This window comes from Chelmon rostratus, chromosome 1, assembly GCF_017976325.1.
Source record: "Chelmon rostratus isolate fCheRos1 chromosome 1, fCheRos1.pri, whole genome shotgun sequence".
Taxonomy (NCBI): domain Eukaryota; kingdom Metazoa; phylum Chordata; class Actinopteri; order Chaetodontiformes; family Chaetodontidae; genus Chelmon; species Chelmon rostratus.
The window spans coordinates 33,328,411-33,346,934 of NC_055658.1; the positions used below are offsets into that span (position 1 = coordinate 33,328,411).

Below are 18,524 nucleotides of genomic sequence, written 5' to 3' on the forward strand. Positions count from 1 at the left end.
TCGGCACGTTCGACCTCGCTCACACATCTAAAGAGTGCTGTACACACGGTAAACCCCCCTGAGGCTAATCTGTCATTTCAGGCTGTATAAATAAAGTTTAACTGACCTCATTCGCTTTAGAAAAATGGATTTTATCTGATCCACATCACGTCTGTTGAGAAGAGTTCTCTGAAGGTTTTTAATGTTCTCCTTTTTAAAAAACAACTCGGAGCAGCAGAAACTTCCAGAAGATTCAGACTCAGCAGCCGATTCGCCAACCTCACGCAGGGCGCTGAGTTCAGGAGCGTCGGCTAAATGGACGCTGCATTATTTATGACGAGATTAACGGCTCGTGTTTCCTACATTTCTGCTTTCACACAGAAGTAGAAATCATTATCTCGCTCTTTATCTCCCTTCATCCTGCTCCTCTCTACATTTTCACTCCCTCTTCTGTTACTCGCGTCGGCTTTGTCCGAGCCGCGGTTCGGCCCGGCGCCACGCTGCGCCTCCTCGGGTTCATTAGCTGCAGGTTGCTTCCTGGTCGAGACGCCGCCGCCTTCTGTTGGCACGACGGAGATAATGAAGAAGCTTCAGCTGTCACCACACACACACACACACACACACACACACACACACACTCGTGCATCTTCATGTACATTAACGTGGTGCCTTCAAGTCAGTCAGTCAGTAAGAGCTATAAATACACATCTAACAGGCTTCATGTGCTGACTTCCTCGATTCAGTGCGTTCGCTTTTCAAAAGTCATTTCATCCAAAGCTCAACTCAGACTGAAACTCAGACCAGGTCTCTGCAGGTCTAAAGAAATCTGATTCCACAGCTCGACAGCTGTGAAGAAAAACTGTGACTGATGCACATTAAACAGATTCCTGAAGTCTAAAGCTCTGGTTTCAGATCGACACTCTGAATGCATCAGGACGGAAAAAGCTGGATCGGGGCAGGTGGGACCTGATGGGACCTGATGGGACCTGATGGGACCTGATGGTATAACCCTACGACGACACACACCTGTCTCCTTTCAGAGGTGCGTCGTTATCTGAATATTTCTGGGTGTTTCAGGCCATGATGAGTAAACACAGCTCGTCAGACGGGTGAAGATGATCTTCACCTCAAGTCGTCGATGGAGGGAGAAACACGGACAGAGAGCTGCAGCTCCGCTCGACCTTCCTCAAACATCCACCCGCCTCTTCCTCCGCCCTCCTTCTCTCTTCCTTCCTTCCCTGGTTCTTCCTGTCACTCCTTCATGCTGACTCAGCATCCTCTCAGCCTTCCCTTCTCTTCCTCTCCGTCACTATTTATCACGAACACGACGTCGGCTCCTGCAGCATCAGTCAGTCAGGTTCCCTCACTGGTTTCATTCAGACTGATGCAACAGAAAACATAGAAACTTGTATGTTTTGGTCTCTGCAGCAAAGGTCAAATCAGTCTCAGTGTTTTTATCTTCCGTACTTTTCTGTGTTTTAGCCTTTTAAATACAGATGACCTGAAGTTCAAGGTCTCACATCGATTTCCTTCCTTCCAGCAACAAACTGGATCACAAAGACGATCCATCAGTCAACTGTTTGTTGCCTTTAAATGCATTTACCAAAGTTACGTAACATAACGTGATGCTGCATTAGTGAGCGGAGATGATTAAAAAAAATCTCTGCATGACGGTGCATTCGAGGACAAACAGAAAAGTAAGAATCGGAGGATAAGAAGCTTCTTTTCGCCGTGTCTCAGTTTGGTTCTGCTGTGATTGTGACGGATTCAGATTCAAACTTGGATGTTGATCTAAAAGTTTACGGCAGAGGCCTGAAAATGCTCCGCCCTGATCTGAACTGCACCATCTGTGGTCTCTGCTGACGGCTGCTGTGATTGGACGGCTTCTGAGCGGTGTGTGAGGCGCGGCCACATGTACAGACACACAGATAATGATTCTGGGTCCTCTTGGCAGGCCTGTAAAGGATCTAACAGGGCAGCTTTCTGTAGAGATCATCAAAGTCTGTGGGGACGAAGGGGGACGAAGCCTCAGGCCCGGCTCCGGTCCAGGGACAGCAGGACAGAAGAAGACGAGGACGAAGAAGACAGAAGATGGTGACAACACGCCAACCCTAACCCAGTCAGATCAATAACCTTTCAGTCAAAGGTCACCACACCAGTCTGAATGTCAGATTCATAGTGTTACCAGCAGTGGATTAAACTGATCGCTGATTCGTCACCTTTTCTGAGCAAAGATAATTAAATCAGTTGAATAAACGAGGACACACTGAAGCCGTTAATGAGATTCTTCTCACGTCTGTAAACATTATTTTCCTGCTTGAAGAAAGAAAAACTCGACAATAATAAATATAATCACATATTTTCATCTCACGTCTGTATAAGCTTACAGCCAAACCTTCAAATAAACTACGAGAGAGAGGAGGTGGATTAGGAGGAAGGAAGGAAGGAAGGAAGGAAGGAGTCTTTCTCACATTTCTCATTAATTCAGCCTTTAATGACAAAACAGGTTTATAAAAAACTCGTCTTCCAGCCAGCGTCCCCAGAACTGTCCACACCTGCCCCGTCATGTCTGACAACTATGAAATTAAACCATAACATCCAGCACTCACAGTCTCCAGATCAGCCCCCACAGACTCGTCATGGAGGGTTTTATTTATTTTGGGAGTTTACTGCCTTAAGTTGAAACGCTGTTTTCTTGGTTTAGGTTTAGTGTTTTTATTCTGAAGCAGCTGCACTCACATGATTTACACGGTTTGTGTTTGTGTGTGAGCAAAGACCAAAAAGAGCATCCGCCACTCGCCAAAGCCAGCACAAATCTGCGCTGGCAGATAAAATAAGTGACGTCAGCCGCCACCGGAGGGTTGCACATACGTGAAGTGACCACGTCAGCGCAGGCGGCACTAGTGAGGAGACTTTCACGCTAACTGCAAAGACGGCCTGTGAGTGACGGCTCCGGGTCTCTATGTCTGCACCTCGTTCAGGACATCAGCGTTGTCATCGTCACGTCAAACACACTCATCACACATCATGTTTCCTCCTCGTCCGCTATTGAAGGCAGAACCACGAGAGTGCACACGCAGGAGCAGGCCATCGCATCAGCCGGGCATCAAAACCTTCGCACGTCAACAGAGGAAACAAAGCAAACGCACACGAAGGCGTCGCCTGCAGCCGATCCATCATCAGCCGTCACACCGGACGCCCGGTCAGACCCGCAGCTGTCAATCAAAGGGACAATAAACGCCCGCCGGGAGCAAAGTTCAGCTCCGGCAGGACTGACGAGCAGAGACGAGACAGATACAGACAGAGAAGACGAGTCCTCTCCTGAGACTGAGGCGAGGGCTTCCAGAAGGCTCGGAGCACGACTCAGCGTCTTTAAACCTCCAGAATAAAGTCGAGTGCGGCCTCACGGAGCGGCTGGCCCGGCTGGAGACGCGGCTGCAGCTGCGTGCTCGTGATGCAGAATGAGTCCATTCCTCTCACTGGAGTAAAGTGGAAGCTTATCTTTAAGTCCCGTCTGCCTGCAGTGTAAATAGGCCCAATCTCACTCGTTACACCTGCGTCAGCGCAGGATTTATTCAGCAGAATCGTTTATCGACGGCGAGCTGCTCACACACCAGCGAATCAGCTCATTACAAACATCTGGGAGTGCTTCTCCTCAGATTACACAGCAGAACAAAACGCTGCGTTTTCCATCTAAAGCCTCCGTCTGACGCCTCTGTCACACATCAACAGGAAGCTGTCATCAAGTCCCAAAATAAAAGTCGTCCCAACGGGCCGAAAGTGTGGCGATCAGCTGGAAGAGCGCCTCATGGAGCCTGACTGTGATCACTGAAGCAGCCATAAACATGAAGCCAGGTGTCTCACCTGTAACAGACAGGACAGACTCCTTCCTCATGGATTCCTCTTTGAATCAGGACACAGAGTTTGAGGTGTGTGTGTGTGTGTGTCCAGGTCTCCTTCACGGTGTCTCAGCAGCCATCGTGTGTTCATCAAGGTGCATTTCTGCACATTTTGAAACATCACATTGGAAAAGCTTGATGGAAGCCAAACATTCGAACACAGACAAAGCAGAAGATATCTGAACCAATCAGATGCAAGAGTTCATGTCACGGCTCCACATTGAAGCTGAAACCACAGACCTCCTGTCCTGGTCCTCTATGCTTCGATCCTTTTCTCGCCCGTCTGCTGGTGTCACATCACAAATAGGGCTGAAGTCTTACCTCAGGGGGAGTGGGTGAAGTCTTGGGGGAGTGGGTGACGCCGAGGGAGGGACCAGACTTCCTGTCTGCAGAGTTCATCACCCAGAGGAACTCGGGTCCTTGTGGAGCTCACTGTCGCTCCACGCTGACACCCACAAACAGCTAATACGAATAAGAAGAGGCCGACGACGAGGACAAAAGAGCCAGTCTGGAGAGAGCCGACACCCCCCGAGGCTCAAACACCTCCCCTCCCTAATCCTCCATTCATATTCCCCAGCAGGAGTCCTCCCCTCGCCCCCTCCCCCCTGCTGGGCCTTTGGCCTCCACTCAGGCCGCCTTAATGCAAGGAGGCATGTTGAGAAGCCACATGCTGGACCAGCCCACGAGGACCAGACTGGGAAGTGTGAAAGAGGAGGGCTTCACCCACACAGGACGGCTCTAATCAAACACACGACCCAGCTGCTTCATGGGAAATGTAGGATCCAGACCCTGACCTGCAGAAGAGGACAGGATGTCTCACACAGATGTCCTCTTTAAATGTCTCCTGTGAGTCTCTCAGCTTTGAGGAAGTCCAACACTCAACTCATTCATGATCACATCAGAACCGACGTGTCTCGACTTGTGGTCTCCATCAGGTCCCATGATGACTAGTTTCAAAGTTCAGGACTTGTCTTGGAACGTGTTGGCGTCAGCAGGGCCGCTTGTATTTTCTAAATGCAGTTCAAAACGTCTCTCCTAACAGAACAGAAGGATAAAGAATAAAACAGACGTCTTTGACGTCTAACTTCTGAATTTATCTGCCTGATAAACTCTGATCTGTCACTTCAAACAGGTCAAATCCAGAAGAGAACTAACGTTCAGATGTGATCAGAGAACATTCGAGGTCAAAATGCTGCAAAATCCCTTTTCCATCGGGGCCTCTGAGCTCTCCGTTAGAGCCGACATACATGTGGAACAGCCGCGTGGTGTCCCGCAGGCGGGTGGAGGGGGGCCGTTAGCTGCTGAGCATACAGAGATAAGCCCGGAGGTGAGGCGGCTGCTTATGCATCATTTGGAAGTGAAGGTTATTCTAACAGGTACTGAATGAATGAAGTGGATCGCTGCAGGATGCACGCGCATTGATTGACAAGCTCACGCCGCTGCGCTGCATCGCCCTCTGTACCTGTTGGAGTGGCTGTTACAGCGTGTATGTTTCACCTGCTGGCTGCGCCTCAACAAAAATAACAGACCAGCGGCGTAAAAATAGAGACGAGCCTCTGCGGTCAGCGCTGCGGCTTCAGCCGATTAGAACGGAGGCGCTCGGCTGTGGGCGTGCTGCGGCAGACGCAGCGCCATGTACGTGTGATGGCGAGCTAACACAACACACACAGATCCTTTCCTGTTTGTCTCTGCATGACAACACACACACACGCACACACGCACACACACACACACACACACACACACACACACACACACGCACACGCACACACACTCCACAGAAACAGGAGCGCAGAGAGAAAAGCAGCAGGTCGTCTATAAAAGGCATCAAATCAGAGTTGGACTCCCACGTGCAGCCCGGAGCTGCTGCAGCTCGGCTTCGTATCGCTGCACAAACACAGCGAACATGTGACCAAACACCTGAACACCTTCAACACACGAGATATGGAAACAGGTTCAGTCCGGCGTCGACCAATCACACGAGCTCTCTGTTGTTCTCAGGTAAATGTTCGTTTGTGAGATTCAGTCCAGCAGATTTCTTCACTTTTCTGTCCAGGGATTATTTTCTGCAGCGCCGCAGCTGCTGGTGTTCTGTCTGTGAGTGAAATATTCAACAACCGCAGGACACGGTTCCACCGGGTTTCTGACATTCATGGTCTCCGCAGGATGAATCCTAACGCTCAGCCTGTCATTTAGAGAAGTTCTGTTTGCTTTCCTGTCTGAGTGGTGACGGACTGGCATTTGTTCTACCACCACCGACAGACTCAAAGTTCCACCGACAGACGATGAATCCCTTCCATGTGTGACAGGCCATCCTGCAGTGCCACCATGAGACACATTCATAGCTACACTGCTGAAAAGGTTCCACGGGTTCTCCAGGTTCCACTATGTTTGAACATCCTGACTCAAATGCTGGAAACATGACAGGATGCTGTGAACTGGTGAGTAAAGACACACACACACACACACACACACACACACACACATCAGATCAAGGTGACATTTCTGTAACTTTCCACTGCAAACGATCGACACTCACACCTGCCTCCCGCTGCGATTGGTCAGCTGTGTGGAGGTGAGAACGGGGTTTCTTTGTTGTCCAGGGACACCGCCCCTGTGTGAGCCGTATTTAAACGACATCAGACCCCCGTCCTCGCTGTGACGGTCCAGTCATAGTGGGACCACCTGAGCTGCAGAGACCTCAAAGACATCCAGCAGCACTGCAGGTGGAACATGAGAAGAGCTCAACTTCACACAAATGTGCGCTAATGATACGCAACCAACAACCAGGTGTGAGCCAATCACGCTTGTTTTAATGCCCGCACAAACAGAAGCTGCCCCCCCCCCCCCCGAGCTCACGTCCAGCAGCGATCGATTGACAGTTTCAACGATCACCATCAAAATCTGTACCGAAAGAAAACCAAGATGCACTCATCCAACAACCATCCAGTCGGTCTGCTCTAATCTGGATCAAACTCCACGAACACTGGATGCTAAATTTCCCATAATGCAACCCACTCCAGACCAGTGACATCTGGATGACATCAGCAGGGACAGACCCCCAGAACACTTTCACCACCTGATTCGGACTGAATGTGTCAAACTGAGGCCGCTGCAGCAGGAAAACAGGTCCTGCTGTGAGCTTCAGGTTTTAAAGATTCAGGATTAAAGCTTCAGGTTTAAAGCTTCAGGTTTAAAGCTTCAAGATTAAAGCTTCAGGTTTAAAGCTTCAGGTTTAAAGCTTCAGGTTTAAAGCTTCAGGTTTAAAGATTCGGGTTTAAAGATTCAGGTTTAAAGCTTCAGGTTTAAAGTTTAAAGCTTCCATCAAAACCAAATGTTTGCTTTGTAAAAGCAGCAGATTCAGACTAAAGTCTCAGTGAAGCTGAAATAAAAATGGAGCATCAAACCACTCAGAGGAACAAAGAAGCATTTAGTTCAGTGTTTGGCGTTTCTCCCGAGCTCCCGTCACTCTCCATCACGTCAGCTGGTTTTAAACATCACAAAAATGCTCTTAGCTGAAGCTCGCGATGGAATAAATGACAATAAAACTGCCGTCAGCGGACGTTTTAACGACGCACAGTGAATCACAATGGAACAGGTATGAACGAGCTGTAAACGCAGCGATAAACACACATCCCAGCAGCAGAACGTGACTCGCACCTGTTAGCGGTTCGTCCTCGTTACTGACCGACATAATTCTGACAAACAGCGTTCAGCTGTACTGAAGCAAACAGACACTGAGCTTCAGAGGGATTATTAGCATGCAGCCCGGCAGGCCGCGCAAGTCTGCGGTCGGCTGTGCGGCCTGGATCCGGTTCAGGAGACGTCCACAAAGGGGGGCGATGTTTGGAGAAGACGAGCAAACACAGAAAGGACGGACGGACGAACAGGACGAGTGTAGAGACAAGTTCATGTGTGGACGTCCACTGTGGACACGGAGCGAAGAAGCTCGTATTTACTGAGAATGAACAGTCAGTGAAGTAAACACATCGGACAGACGAGCGTGTGCGTGACAAAATCCGCGTGATTCCTCGGGTGACACGAACGCGACGCCACGTGGACGATTACATCACTCTTTAACTGCTGGATGTGGAAACAAGTGACTATTAACAAGTTCAACATTTCAACTTAAAAGCTGAAAGCAGCGTTCACGACTCGTCTCCACTGCAAAACAAGGCCAAAACTGGGGGGTCAGATAAAGGTGAGGGATGAAGGTGTGAAACCCAGCCTGCTGCACCTGTCAGAGTCCAAATTATTATATTACATATATTATATTATATTTTAAAGGCGCAGGAAGGGAAACTCACCAGAGATACAGCAGCTGTAGAGGACATTAGAGACGATACTGTAGAGGACGTCACAGCTAAACCTTCTGGCAACAGTTTCCATTAAAGTGAGCGTGTGCGTGCGTGCGTGCGTGCGTGCGTGCGTGCGTGTGTGTGGTTGAATCTGTGAAATGCACGGCTGGATAATGTCTCTTTCTGCTTGGTCAAACACGTTATTTATTTCTCATTGTGTGTGGCCACAGGCCGTAAATAAATCTGTAATTACCCACACAGCCGTCAGGTGGGGTTAATGGAGAAACCATTAGCAGCAGAGGGAGGACGGACGGAGGGACGGAGGGAAACAACAGAGTGGAGACAGTGGACGGAGAGGTAGAGGAGGAGGAGGAGGAGGAGGAGGAGGAGGAGGACGCAGCTACGGGCAGATAATAGTCGTTAATTAAGCTTATTATGAATCTGTCTGCCACCCGGCTGCTCACTGCTTGGAGGGGCACATGAAATAAAGGAGGGTCTGATTTTTAAAAACCGGTAAAGAGGCTGCTGTTTGCTTCCTGTTGTCAACAAATCCCAGAAAAGACCAAAAGCGACGCGTCAGTCTGTCTCTCAAAACTTTCTGATGCCTCAAAAATAAAAAGTTTAATTCCTCAAACAGCTGCTTACTGTGGTTCCATCAATCAATCACTCAAACAGGAGGAAACAGAGCGTTTGTTGGGACTATTTTCAGCGGCGGATGAATCCACATTTGGTGCTGTGGAGTGTTCGTGGCAGCGGGACGTCTTGGTCTCGGTCTTTGGTCTAGACAATAAGAAAACTAAAGAATACCAGCAGACTTAAAGGAAGAAAAGTGGATTTTGATTCTTCTGTTGTTCGACGAGGAAGATTAAAAAACATGTAAATTACAGAACTGGTAGAATAAAACGGATTATTAGACTATCGGCTCTGTGAGCTGCAGAGTGCATTAAGCCTCACTCAGCAGAGCTTGTAACATTAATATTATACAGCACATACCTTTGAAATATTGATCAGCCGTATCTTAATGGTTAGGTCAGAACAGGAAGAGCTCATTAAAGAGCAGAATCTTTATGATCCAACAGGTGGATGAATAGAACCGGACAATAAAAACACTCCGAGCACAAACAGCACAACGTTTCACCTCTTTAAAGGAACAGTTCCACATTTTGGGAAATGTTATTTTCTTTCTTGAGAGTTTGACTGACGGCAGTCTCGTGTCTGTGCTGTGAATACGAAGCTACAGCCAGCCCGTTAGCATAGCTTAGCCTAAAGAGTAGAGCCTTCACAGAAACTCACGTCTGCGTATTAAACAAAGTAAAGTGGTGTTTGTACTGTTGTACTATTTTGACCAGGCTAGCTGTGCGCCCCTGCTTTGAGTCTGAATGCTAGGAGGCTAAGCTAACCATCTCCCAGCTCCAGCTTCATATTTAACGGACAGGCGGGGAGGGTGGTATCAATATCCTCATGTAGGACATGTAAGACGATGAAACACACCTTGTTAACTCTTCTTCAAACACACCGTGGCATCGTTTGGTTTACAGACGCTGAAAGTCCAGACGTCTGTGACGTTAAACCTTGAAAGGCTGCACAGCTTTGGATTATAGACCTGTTCACTTCCCTCTGAGTGATCAATAACACTGATGTTCACCTCCACTAACTACAATAAAAATCTCAGCACTGAAAACTCCATCTGAGTATCTGAAAGGCAACATCTCATCATCTCATGCTGAAAGAGGCTTGATACCGCCGGGATTATTTTTCTCAACATAATGACGACTCGTTTCTGCAACGCATCAATTTGTTTTCCTAAAATATCTTCTCTGTGGGAAATGATTCCCTTTTTTCTTCTTCTGCACTTTGTGAATGTTCATTAAAGGTGGCGGTCTTGGTTTGATAGCACAACACAGGGCGCGTTTACTGTTTCAACACTTAACCAAATATCTCGATCCCCGACGTGAACTGCTTCAGTATCGTAAACCTAAATCACTGCACACAGTGTCATTCCTGCACTGTGTGCAGCTACCAGCCATGAAACGAACTTCTGTTAAATCTTTTATCAGAGATAACATCACATTCATCAGGAAACATCACATGTCCCACAAAGGAGCCTTGAGGAACTCCTCAACTGAAGGATTTAAGGTGAAATTAATTTCTTAAATTCTATAACGCTGACAGCACCACCGCAGTACTAAACATTGCGTCGTACATTAAGTCATCAACTGCTGGCAGCATAACACGATGTTACTGAGGGGGGGCACAGATTAGCATTCAAAGGACACGAGAATAATGAAATAATGAGTCTTTGTGTCAACAGGAAAGTTAAAACATTTATATTCATCACATTTTTATTCATTTAATCTTTGCTCATAAACCAATCCCACAATCAGACCTCTGTGCCTGAGACCTGATCCCAGACTCCCCCACAACCCCAGGTTCACACCTCTGACTGTCTGATCAGTGGAACTGATCAGTTCTCAATCATCTGAGTCGTGATTTCAAAATTCTACAAATTCAGGGTTTTCACAGCTGAACGTACGTTTAAAAAACAGCTCTTCAATCATGCACAGACCTGAAGCTAACCCTCTCTCTCCATTTCATTTCTTCTCTACAATCTCCTCCACCCCATCCTCCACTTCCCTGCTTTATGATTAATTCCCAGCTCAGCCATCTGTCACCCACGGCAACAGGTTAGACAGCATCACGGACCGATCACAACGACAATCGACTGAAGACAAACAGCTCTGGAAGCGTTTGTTCAGTTGTGCTGCAGAGTGACTCACACACACACACACACACACACACACACACACACAATGGTGAAATACCCCGGATGACATCATGAATGACATCATACAGGGCAGAACACATGACACAGCGCAACGTGTGACAGTAACGACCCTTTAAAATCTGTAATCAGCACCAGGCTGAGCCGTCCAGCAGCGGTGGGGGTCCAGCTCCTCGCGGCCTCCACACTGTGACTCCACTCTGACCTGCATCACTGGCCCCCCCACCGACAGCAGCATTAACATAAAGTGCTCGAGGTGAAGTGCAAACGCGAGTCATGAGGAATTCCAATCGCACACTTCAGGGATTTCCGAGCGAATGTAAACCTCTTTTCCTAAATCTGATTTCACACTTCTTGAACGGGTTAAGTGTAGAGTCGTGGCGGCGGCGGGGGCTGAGCGCTGCTACTACTGTTCCCCCCCGGCACACGGAGGTGATGAAGTGAAGAGAGGTGATGAATAGTTAACTACTGCTCTCTGAACGCAGGGGAAGTGTTCACCTCTGTTATTAGAAAGAGGGACATGAGAGGAGGGATGGGGGGGGGGGCACAGAGGGAGGCGGAAGCAACCGGAGCGTCTGACTTTAAACATTTCCTACACTTTCCTTTACAGCTCTCCGCTGTAAAAAACACACAACGCCACAGCGAGCACAATGCAGAGAGGCAGAGACGCAAAGACACCCATGATGCATTTCATCTGCCAAATGGCAACTCATGCAGGGCTTCTTTCGGGGGGGGGGGAAGAGTGAAAGGGAGCAGCAGCAGAGTGTCAAAGATGTAACAGCTGTTACAACGAAACCACAGAGATTAGCACTGAGTGTGTGTGTGTGTGTGTGTGTGTGTGTGTGACCAGGAATAGTTTTCTTTCGTTATTCGATGCACATTTTTCCGTTTGTAGCTGCTCTCATCAGTTTTTTTCTGTATTTGCGGGACGGGTCGTGATGAACCCAGAGAATTATAAGCCGACTCGCAGCTTTGTGCAGCTTTTTAGTCTCTTTTAGCTCCCAGTTTTGGTTTTATGCTACATTTCCTACGATAAACCCACCACACACACAGCTGGTGGGGAAAGAGGCCAAATCAGAGCTAAAAGAAAGTGAATGTTAAGACTACACCAAATCAATGCGTGTAAACAGGCAACTGCTAGCGCTGCTAAGGTGATAAACGTACGTCAGTGCTTTGTTTACGGCTGGCTGCAATGCCCCCAAGTGGCCAGAGAAAATAATGCATGTAAGATTAGCAAGTCAAACACGGGCAAAAATCTGGATCAGGATTCTGATCCGATCATAGAATAAATAAAGAAGAGGAATCCGAGTATTTCTCTCAATATTTAAAAAAATATTTGGTTTGATATTCAGCTTGTGCAGAGCTGTTATTGAGCTGAGAAGACGATCACATCATGCTGTTATATTTGGTCATATTTCCTCGTCGAGAATACGGGTGCAAACTAGCTGTTAGCTAAACTGATATTGTTGAATGTCCATGGTGATCAATGTGCAACGTCCCCGATAGATAGATAATGTTAGAACTCCTAATGTTTCCATCCTGGCTGGTTTGGCGCCACCTGTGCTTCCTGGAGGTAACTGCAGCTGCTCCTTTCAGCTCTCACATGTGATCACCGGTCAGTTCACGGCAGGCTGACGGGAACAGGCCGTGAAATAATGGAAATTTTAATGACTGCAACTTTAATGAAATTCATACCTTCCTTTATCCATTCATATCAAAAGGCTTCCAGAAGATCAGGGAGGAATAATCAAGTCCTGTTCCACCGAAGAGGACAAATCCTCCATCCAGAGGCAAAATGTGCCAAAACCTTCATCTTAACATTCAAAATAAAACGATTCCCTCAGAGTTTCATTACCAGTAACATTACAAAGCTCGGCAGTGTGAAGGGACTGTAATGAATAAATCAGTAAGAGTGTTTCTGCTAAAAGAAGCAGAGCTGCAGACGGCTGAGTGTGACATGACTCTGTTCACGTTCATTATGCTTCATTTATTGTCGTTATTACAGAACACGTCATTCTCCTTCGTTCCCCAGTCTTTAATTCAGAAAGAAGGACTAACTGAGACTGTGCTGCTGTTAGTGTGGCAGCTGTTAACAGAGAACATGCACTGTGTGCGTTACTGCATATGGTGCAAACACTGTAGTACGGAGCAGCATCCACCTGCTCTGAGTCGTGATAGGTCCCTGAGAGCATCCGCCGCCGCTCTGCCTTTGTTTTTAGAGTTTAAAATGCAGCCGAGAGGAATTAGGTCATCACTCATGACCTTAAAATCTGGCCAAATTCAAGCATCGAAAATCAAACGCTTTGCTAATGAATTACTGATTTAATATAGAGCAAAATTATAGAATTAAAAGAGCGATTTGTTTCTCACAGAAATATTCACATTCAAATAATTGTTCTGAAAGCTAAAAGCATGGGTGGGTGGGTGTGTGTGGGTTCTGGGGGGGGGTTCATGGCTCAGTGGATAAGAATGTAGCTCAGTTATCCAACACACAGGTCACAAGAACCTGACACACACGCACACGCGCGCACACTCACACGCACACAGCAGAATAACAGTGTTCTGACACACACTTGTCTGTTTCACAGCAGAGTCAGATGTGAGTGTTGCTGAAATCTCCTCACCTGTCTGTAGCTCTGAACGCTGTTTCCTCCACTGCTGCTCTGCGCGGTGGATCACTCCATATCCCAATCCAGGAGGTCTGTAAACCAGTCAAAAATCCACCCAGAAACAGGAAGAAAGCTCAGCAGGAGGAGGGGGCATTGCCTCCAATCCAGAGGTGTGTGTGTGTGTGTGATCTCTGTGTGTGTGTGAGAGAGAAAAACTCCCACCAACAGCTCAGCTGAACTGTCCTCACACGGCCGCGCGCACACAAACACACATGCAGGGAAGGTGGAGGGGGAGGCCAGGTGGTGAAGCAGAGCCGCGCTCACAGGCTGCACAGCTCCGGAGAAACAGGCTCAGTCTGAGCGCAGGTCACCCCCAGGACGGTGCACCGCGCCCGGGCTGGAGGAGCGAGGACTGCCGCCGGAGGCTGGCCGGGCTTCAGTCTGCGGGTCCGCTGCTGATTCACGGGCCGGTCGGCGTCCGCTGTGGGGAGGACACACACCGCTCCTTCCGCTCAGCTCCTCCTGAAGAATGAGGAGCACTGCAGCAGCGCCACCCCCCACCGCGATAAGCCCCGCCCCCCATACGGGCTCAGCCAATAGCAGAGGCTGCCTGCTCTTACTCCCTGCCCCTCTCTCTCTCTCTCTCTCTCTCTCTCTTCCTCTCTCTCTCCCTCTCTCTCTTTCTCTATCTCACTCTCTCTCACTCTCCTTCTCTCTCTCTCTTTCTCTCTCACTCTCTCTCTCTCTCTTCCTCTCTCACTCTCTCTCTCTTCCTCTCTCTCTCCCTCTCTCTCCTCCTCTCTCTCTCTCAGAGCGCACAAAGCTGCATAACCTTTGTTAATACAATAAAAATGAAATCTGAATGATTGATATGTGGAAGCCTTCGCTGGTTTACAGTCTGAGTGAACGCTGAATGAGGCGTTGCAGTCAGGAAGCTTAAGTTTGACCAAACAGTGACGCTCAGTCCAACCTGACAGTTAGTCTGAACGTCCAGGACACGTTTCGGAGTCCAGAAGTCCCAAATGTCAGCGAGTTCCCGTGGCAGAAAAGAAGAGAAAGCTTCATGGATTCAACGAAAAGTTCCTGAAGTCCAAAGCTCATCAAGGTTACAGGATATAGACTAACGCTGAGTCAAAATTTTGACAGAAATGAACATATTGGACCATTTTGTACCAGCACATGTGCAGTGATGGAAAAGTCAGAGTCTGTCTGGAACATGTACAGCTTTAAGTACCCTTCAGTTTATCTCTGATGGCTCTGCCGCGGTGCCTTCGGTTACTCAGTTTCTAATATGACGTTTGAGTTGATTGAGCTACAGTCCCGCCAGAAGCAGACAAACATGAAGCGGATCAGAAACATTCAGTGAGTCCAGTTAGTGTCACTGAATGATCGATTTTCCCGTCTGTAAACACAAGTTTGCAAAGACAAACAGAAAATCTGCAGAAACGCCAGATTTCAGACGAGAAGTCCAAAGTCCGAGGACGAAGTCCAGCAGCTGCAGTCTGAGAGCAGAAGTCACACATGTGCACATCTCCTGTCCGTGAAGCACAGGAAGCATGTTAACGCTGCTCTGAGGAGAAGATCAACAGCTCCGAGTAAACCTGTCTGCATGAGAAACACACCAGAGCATCGTGCTGCGGGATCCGTTTGGACCTTTGGGGGTAGAATAGTTCCTGAGAACGTAGACAGTCAACAGATGAGAGAATGAAAAACAGACACAGAATGGCTTCAGAGATAAACTGCATGAACAACGAAACCTACGAGGACACAGGACCGGACGAGACAGCACGAGAACAAACTGAAGACAGAAGAGTCACGGAGCCTTCCACAGACGAGGCATCGCAGTCCGACAACTCAGACGCACAATCGAAAATAACGATCAACGTCGATGCTGCAGAACCGCAGATACTTCCTTTTAACGCCATGCATCCTCTTCCTTGTCAAAACAAGGTGCCTACGTTACCCACAATGCAAGTCGAGATCTGATGTGTTATGCTAGTAGCAGCTAATAGCAGCTAGTAGCTCTACTGCAGCCTGCAGGAGAGCTGAGCAGCAGCTACAGAGGTCGTCTTCCACCGACGCTGACTCGAGTGACATCACTTGAGGACATTTATCAGACCTCACACAGCTCCCTCTGAGACACTGAAGGCTAAGAGACCTACATGAAGAATATTCCCACGGAACAACTCGGCTCCTTTAGATCCCTCCTGCTCGTCATCGGGTCACATGGCAAATTTTAACGCTATGAAACCGCAGGCTATAGTCTGAGCGGTGCAGCTAGGGGGCGCTATAGCATGAAGCAACAAGAGAAAGCTGGGCTCTCCTGTTTGGGTCCACCACCTCTTCATTCAGACAGGAATGAACGAGAAAACGTACAAACTGTGGTCGTGTAATCGCTCTGATTGGCTAAGAATCACCTCCATGAGGACAGAGCTTTGTTTCCTCCACTGATGTATGAGAGCTCACCTTGAGTTGAGTATGTCTACTGGTTGGGCCAGACGCTGTTGTTTGCATTCACATGGAATATGTGAACTTCTGGTCTACAGAGCAATGAGTCAAACTGCCCCTTCCTCCATCCTGCCTCTGGACACCAGAACACCTGGACACCAGGACACCAGGACACCTGGACACCAGGACACCTGGACACCTGGACACCTGGACACCTGGACACCTGGACACCTGGACACCAGGACCCACTTGGAACTGAGTCCATGGCAGGTTTCCATTCTCATCATTAGAACTGAAACAAAAGAACACTCCTACGCCGACCGACAGCGTGCATGTTGTTCTGCGTCAGCTTAAAAGGTACCTTCAGTATTTTTCCATGTTTCTGTGTCTTAGAGACTAATGAGGACAACAGGTCATTACGGACATCATGGAAAGGATTCCTACAGAGACAGACCTTCCTCTTAAACGCTAAGATCCTTTTAGTTTAACAGGAACAGCTGCAGTCAAACACCAGACTCCATTTACAGAATCACTAATTTTATCATCATGAAACTCACTTCATTCAAATCCTACAGAAACTAAAACTCACAGGAACGATCTTGGCTCATCTTTCCAGTGTTCCAACGATCACAAACAACTTTGGTCTGGCTGAAATAAACCTTTAGTTAGGTGAGAAACTATCAGGAGAGGAGCGAGGGGGAGGGCGAACATCAGAGGAGCAGCAGGGAGAAACAGCATGTAGATATTTTCACCAGCAAAACTCTGCTGATTTAAACTCACACGTGTTTACAGTCCACACTGTTAAAGTTACGTTCAGAACAGCTGTAAATTAGACAGTTTGCTGCATTCTGCTGCATCTACATCATGAAAAGGATCGTGGCACTCCCCCCTCCACCCCCACCTCTCCATCCCTCCACCCCACAGAGGAGTTCTGCTCCTGGAGGAGGACCTCTGTGACTCTGTGCAGAAGGCTGTCAGGCATCACAAAGGTTGCAGCTGCCGCTCTCTGCAGAACACGTTCTACATGTATGTATAATTAATATGTTTGGAATGACTTTAGTTTCATGTTGCACTTTGAAGTAAATCAAAATGAAGCCTTATGAAGCGTGTTGTGTTTCTGCAGTACGCAGTAAAGAGGCGACCCTGTTTCTGTTGGTTTATGATGAATGAAAAAATGAATATATGAGCGACCCTTCGAGGGCTGCAGCGATCCGGGTCGTGGTGCTACCTGCTCTGTTGGCTGTGTTCTGGATGTGAGATGAGCTGTAGTGCTGAGCTGTGCAGAAAGACTGTTGACATATGAGTGGGATTCAACTTTTTAACATGTTCAGGATGGGTGAGCTCAAACAGCCAATCAGAGAGCTCCCTCTCTCTGTGCAGCTTCAACGTGCTGAGTCAGCTGCGGATAAGGCCGACTAGAGCCAATAATGCTGTACACACTGTGAAAACTACAGGTGACGGTCGACCGCAGACGCGTAACGATGGCCCGCTGGCGGCCAAACGACGGCCAAGACGGCGTGTCAGCGCTCTGACATCATCACGGCGGTGTTTGTTAGTGGTCGACAGGGCAGAGCGGAGCAGAGACGAAGGCTAAAGTTAAAAAAGGCTAAAAGAGAGAGAGAGAGAGCGACAAAGGCAGAGGAAGAGACAGCAAGAGAGTTTACAAACTCGATTCAGGGAGGAAAAAAGGTGAAGCAGCACGAGAAGCAAAAACCTGCAGATCATAAATAATTCAGAGACAAGTTGTTTTTATAAGAGCGTGAAAAAATCAGACGAGGACGACTTTCAGCGAGCTGCAGCTCGACTCTGAAACAAGTTCCTTCAGCACAGAGACACTCAGCTGAGCATCCGCTGTTCAACACACACACACACGCACGCACACACACACATACACACACACACACACACACACGCACACACAAATATTCAAGGTGAGGCTGAAGATCCAGCAGAGGCATCATATGCAAATAGCCCATATGTGCTGCCTGTCACAGGTCTCACAGGTACTCTGGACACACACAAAGTGAGGAGTGTGTGTGTGTGTGTGTGTGTGTGTGTGTGTGTGGTGAGATTGCTGCTGTGACAGCTGATAGTTGGGACAGTGTGTAAGTGGTCGGGTCAGAGGTCAGATGGGACACTTAAAGGACAGCTGGACAACCGTCCTGAGAAGCCTGTTACTGCACTACACACACACACACACACACACACGCGCGCACACACACACACAGTTTACAGTATAATTAACCTTCTCTGACCTCTTTTCCTCCACTTTAAAACTTGGCAGTGTATTTTTTTGTGTCTTAAACTTTCAAAAACTCCTCAATTTCTGAACGAAATGTTTCTCACACACCAGAAACTACAAAGTAAATAAAAAAAATACGTTTGAAATTATAAAAACAAATCAGTAAATGGTGAGACTAAAAAAAGCTGTTTGTCTGTTTCATGTACAGATGAGAAGAAGCTTCATGAGTTCAGTGTTTGAAAGTAAAACCCTGAAGGAGCTCTGAGC

General features: G+C 47.9%; 1 protein-coding gene across 1 annotated transcript in view; it reads right to left on the bottom strand.

Annotated features, from left to right (window-relative positions):
- Positions 1 to 14,053, bottom strand: part of large2 (LARGE xylosyl- and glucuronyltransferase 2) — a 60,762-nt gene extending 46,709 nt beyond the window's left edge. The window contains exon 1 of the mRNA XM_041934537.1: positions 13,583 to 14,053. The gene's annotated coding sequence lies outside the window, so the exon portion shown is untranslated. The remainder of the gene's footprint in view (positions 1 to 13,582) is intronic.
- Positions 14,054 to 18,524: the final 4,471 nt, after the last annotated feature.